The sequence below is a fragment of the Salvia hispanica genome, chromosome 4, assembly GCF_029641045.1.
Source record: "Salvia hispanica isolate PSC_SH4W2 chromosome 4, Shi_PSC_v1, whole genome shotgun sequence".
Lineage (NCBI taxonomy): Eukaryota > Viridiplantae > Streptophyta > Magnoliopsida > Lamiales > Lamiaceae > Salvia > Salvia hispanica.
In genome coordinates, this window is record NC_142695.1 from 41,137,226 (window position 1) to 41,142,946 (window position 5,721).

Genomic DNA, 5,721 nt, shown 5'->3' on the forward strand with positions numbered 1-5,721 from the left:
GAATCCCTCCTCAACGATACTCACCAGACTGGAAAGGGAGAAAGACAAAGTACGCAATATCCAATATAGCTCAAAGTCACCTTTCAGAAATAGCCCAGGCCTTCGAAGTTGTCTTATATGAGGAGGAAGACATTCCACGGTCATTTGAAGAGGCTAGCAAACATAAACATTGGAGAGAAGCCATGAAGAATGAGATAGTTTCCCTAGTAAAAAATGGCACATGGGAGAAATGCATGCTGCCAAAAGTAAAGAAGCCAGTTGGATGTCAATTGATATTCACCATAAAAAGAAGAGCAGATGGTTCAATCGACAGATATTAGGCGAGACTCGTGGCAAAAGGGTACACTCAAGTGTATGGAGTAGATTATGAAGAAACATTCTCCCCAGTTGCGAAGATGGATACTGTTCGAGCCCTACTATCTGTAGCAGTGTGCAAAGACTGACAACTACACTAGTTCGATGTGACCAACTCCTTCCTCCATAGAGAGTTAGAAAAGAACAAGGAAGTGTATATGGAAGTTCCATCGGGGTTCTCCGAAGAGTTTGGAGGAGGAGAAGTCTGCCGACTTCGAAAGACCTTGTATGGTTTGAAGCAGTCTCCACGGATCTGGTTCGGAAGATTCTGCCAGGCAATGTTCAAACATGGATTTCAGCAAAGCCATTCCGATCACACACTCTTCACAAAAAGGAGAGGCAACAAGGTAACGTGTCTGATCATTTACGTTGATGACATGATCATTACTGGAGATGATGTGGAAGAAATCCAGAGTTTGAAGTAAAACTTGTTTAGAGAATTTGAGATGAAAGACCTCGGAGCACTGATATACTTCTTGGCGATAGAAGTGTTGAGATCCAAACACGGGATATTCCTAAGGCAAAAGAAGTACGTTCTAGACTTATTGGTAGAAACAGGTCTCCTCGAATGCAAGCCCGCAGACACTCCAATGATTCCCAACCATGGCTTGAAAATAGAAGGAGTCGATCTTGCAGACAAGGAAAGGTACCAACGGCTTGTCGGAAAACTAATCTATCTCTCTGATACGTTCGGATTTTGCACTATTTTAAGGCCATTATTTGGTCCGTTTTTATGTCAAAATCACATTACATGTCCATTATTTGCATATTTTATCTATTTTGGTATTTTGACGTGTTTTGTGAGAAATGTGCATAATTGAGCCGAAAAAGGGAGCCAAAACGCAAAGTCTGAAAATCTGGAGTCAGACAGCGACCGGCGACCGCCGCGAAGTTGTACGGCGACCGCCGGCGCCTGGCGGTCAGAGCAGTGCAGCGGTCCGCCTCGAAAAATTACACTTGGAAGAGAGTCTCGCCCGGTGACCGCCGGAAGTCGTGCAGCGGTCCGCCGCCGAAGGAAAAGAGACTCTGGACTCCAACGCGACGACCGCCGGCCAAGGTGCGGTGGCCTGCCGGAGAAAGGCGGAGAATCCGAATTGCCCTAGATCTGCCCCAAGATTTACCATATTTTGAAGATATTTTCCTTCTACAATGAGGATTGGCTTTCCCCTATAAATAAGACCTCAAGCTTCATCACATTATAGAGCTTCTACTTGCAAAATAATTCACAAAGATCAAAAGCTAGAGTACTTCAATTGTGCAAGGAGTTGGAGAAGGATTTCAAGAACATCAAGAACGACAAGGATTCAACCTACGGATTTTATTTGCTTTAGTTTTATGTTCAAATTATTTTCCCTTCAATCTATGTGTTTAGCTTATTCCATTATGTGTAACTAAACTCATAGGATTCTAGGGATGTGTTAGTAACGACTTTGGTTATACAATTCTTTTGTCTATTTAATATCCGTTTTGTTTTTACTTTGTTTCTTTCCTAAGTTAATCTTGATGCTTCATGATTGAGTGACACAATCGTGTATGATTTAATATAGCATGCTTCATAACTGTGAGAGAGTTCTGGCGAGTTAGGTCCACTTAGTAGACGCTACAGTTAGCTTCCCTTAAAACGGCTGTCACGACCGCATTTTGCTAAGGATAGCGAAAGCGGGTAAATCGCGACTAATAAAAGGATTTAAAGGAATTAGGAAGAAATGGAAATGGAACTTGCACATTGAAAAGTCAAACAATATCGTAAGATAGGATCCAAGTATTCAAATACAAGGATTTAAATGACAATAGCATTTCATCAAAATGAATCAGAGTTACGATGTTGAGAGTTTACTATTCTCTCTTAACAAACTGCAGCGGAAAAAGTCCAGAGAACGACTTCGCGTATGAAGACACGAAGCGTCGAGAGATCCACACTTATTTTCTTAAGTAGCATCGACTCTGATCATCACGCCTCCGCCCCATTTCTTAATCTGCACATTTATAAATACATGCAGGGCTGAGTACAGGAGTACTCAGTGGACACATGCCGAAAACAAAACATACGATATATAGTTGTCATCCATCTACAGTATCACACGAGGGTTTTTCTTAAAAGGCCCGAGCATACTAAATTCTTTTTGTAAGCTAAAAGTTCGATTGATCAATCTAAGTTCTTTTGGATCCTCGCCTTATCTGAGAATCGTGTACCGTGAAGGTGGCCACCTTCAGCGGACACATCGCCGGCCAATCGCTGATGGCTCACGGCTCGCGTGCATGTTATTCCAAACAGGATTTGCTGTCCTATTGGGAACCGAATTCGTTAAACTCGGGCTGGCATCGCCAAAACCCGCGGGCTATTACCCCAACAGATAGGCCTCAAAACAAACATTTTATGGCATGACAACAACTTTAAAACAATCACTGCTTCATTTTGAGAAAAGATGATTTTTCATAATTTCACAAATATTTACTTTATATCCACACTATAGTGCTGGATATTAAAAGAAAGCCCACCTGATACGCTTATCTCCAAATAACAACTCTCGTGTTGGCCTCACTTTGCTCTCGAGCGAAATATCCTTTGAAAATAAATAGCGTAGCACGCTAATTAGTATTTGAAACATTTCACTTGAGAAAACAATGCATGCATCCTATTGGATAGCACCTATATCTTTGTCTCGGCTTATAGGATTTTCTTAATCCTACTTCGGGCTTCACTACTTCATAAGGTTTGATTATTCACTTTACTAATTTCAGGGAAAACTCTATTTTCTCGAAGATAATCACTTAGGTAAGTAAGGGTACGAATTCATGAAAAATCCCTTTCTAAATCCTTTCTTGAATTTTCTTAAGGCCTCCCATTGGCTCCTCCAACTTCAATATTTTCCATCTTCAGAAGCTTAGCAAATTATTCGGACATTAATTGATTGAGCTCCAACTCAAGTCCTTAAATTAAATTCCAATCCAACATAAATAATTCTGGGCCCAATTACTAATCTTGGTACAGAACGCCCCTTCAATTAAATTTCAGTCCAAATCCTCCACTAATTAAATGGCCCAACTGCCAATTAAAATCGGCCCACTCTCCATTCCCTTTCATTTCTCTTCTGGCCCAAATCGTACAATTGATCCATTATATTTCCTTCTTTAAATAAGGTTTCTTGGCCCAATCCATTTATACTCTTTTACTCCATCGGCTATACTCCCAATTCCTTTCCTAACTTCTAACTTCCAAACCAAAATCCCTACTTTAGAGAAGAAGCAGCAGCAGCTACATCTCTCTCCGCTCGCCTCAGCACCGCCGTCTCCACCTCTCCAGCGGACTCCGCCGGCATATACTCCCTTCTTCACCGTTCCATATCTCACCTCCTCTTTCTTTTTCTTTAATTTTTCTCATCCAATTTAACTCTTAAATCCCAAATCTGAGAATCGGGGAAATCTTAACAGCAGCACCTCCGCCACTTTCTCCGTCGAGTCCTCTCGCCCGACGAAGGCGTCGCCTTTCTCTCTCCGTCTCCCTCTCTGTTTTCTTTTCTCCGCCGGGATTCTTCCTCTGGAGACCGCAGCGCCGCCGCCGAACAAGTGTCGGGGAGCTTCTAGCGTTGCGTACTCTCTCCGGCTCTCTTCCTTGCGCGTGGAAGCTTCGAGGTCCGCCGTCGCACCCACGCCACCAGCTTCGGCGGGCAGAGCCGCTGCCGGTGCCGCCTCTGTCGAATCGGCGCTCCTTCCTCTCAAGCTAAGTTTCTCTCCTTTGACTCTTACTACGTTTGAGTTTCCGGCAACAACTAGGTGATTTAAAGGCATCGACTAATGTTGGGATCAAGCTTTAATCTTGTGATAATTATGCCTACTGGAAAGAGTCCTCACTCTTATAGCATGTTTACTGTGGAAAGATTTTGATGAGTTTGCTACTGTTCTTGATATTGATGTGAGAATCCTATTGAAGTTCTAAGTTCTCATGATATCTATTAACTTGTTCTAGTGATGCACAGGCGGTGTTGTGGAGATTACCTTAGCTTGGGTGAATCCTTGGGCTGCTCTCTTCCCACCACTCCTTGCTCTCCCTTCCACTCCTTGTTGTGCTTCCAAAATTTGTGATTTTCTAAGTATCGATGGGTGTGGAGGAAGGAAGGGGTAGAGTGTGGTATGGTTGTTTATATAGCCTATTCTCTTGGCTTGTTGGGGAAGACACCAAATTCCCTTTTTAGCTAATTGTTCATCTCTCTTTTTGAATCTTGAAAAAGGCTTCCTTGCCTAATTTGTGAAAATCTTGGAAGGTGTTATACTTGGTGATCAAGTTCCTTAATTGATCATGTGATGAGAAAGGACTTTTCACTCTTTAGGTTTAGGAGATGAGCTCCTTTAGTCTCTCTCTCTCTTTGTTTCTATTCCAAATTTATGAAATACGAGCTGGCAGCTTAGTCACTCTTATCCATTTGCCTTAGAAATTGTATTTCTCACTTTATCTTTGTAAATCCAATTGCAGGTGAAGGACAACTAGGGAGGATCCTTGGTGTGAGAGAGAGCTATTATTGCTAGGCTAAACCTTGGTGTTTTATGGAGTGGGGAGCAAGAATCGAGCTGGAGAAGATCCTTGAGGATTTGGAGTTCAACTCACTTGTTGCTTTCCTCATTTTAGTTCTCTAGTGTGAAACAACTTTTGTAAAGGAGAATCCCTCATTTCCATTTATAATTGCAAGCAAATGCTTGATACTTGAGCTCTTTAGAAAGTATTAACTGTAGCACTTTCTTTCTGCAATGTGATGTAAAAAGTCTTGATATGTACCACATAGGCGTGTATTCCCAAATACACATTTATGTGTACGTAAATTTCATATATTGTTTCACTTATATAACATTAGCACTTAAACTTGAGTTTTCCTATCCAAAATAAGCGCACGAAAATTCGGGGCGTCACAACGGCACTGTTAATTGAGAGTGGTGACTTTTCAAGGGTCTTAAGAGCTTTATGGAGTTGCGTGTTAAGATTGACAACTCTAATTTTGTAATCAATGTTTGCATCGCATGAGCATAAGCTAGGTGACTCGTCCTATCAAAGTAATAACTATGCTAGGGTATTGTAGTTTGGAATTTGTATAACCATAACTGTGAACGCACATCCCTGGAATTCCCTTATCTCTATCGTTTATCTCTGTGTTTTAATTGCATCTAGTTGTTATTTACTTTCTATTGTTTTTAGTTTTCAAAAGTTTCCAAAATTCTCTTGTTCTTCCAGATAGTAATTGAGTCTTAGTAGAAGATTGACACTTTGTGTTTGTCTTCCCTATGTTCGATATCCGGTACAGACCTTTTGCTATACTATATATACTCTGTATACTTACAGGTTTATTTAGTGCTAAAAAATAGTGCATCACTCTCACA

The 5,721-nt window shown here is 41.3% G+C and overlaps 1 long non-coding RNA gene across 1 annotated transcript; it reads left to right on the forward strand.

The window, feature by feature from the left end:
• Positions 1-3,573: 3,573 nt before the first annotated feature.
• Positions 3,574-5,125, forward strand: LOC148928663 (uncharacterized). The gene is made up of 2 exons (XR_016137755.1): positions 3,574-4,483; positions 4,826-5,125. It is a non-coding gene; the product is annotated as an uncharacterized LOC148928663 (long non-coding RNA).
• Positions 5,126-5,721: the final 596 nt, after the last annotated feature.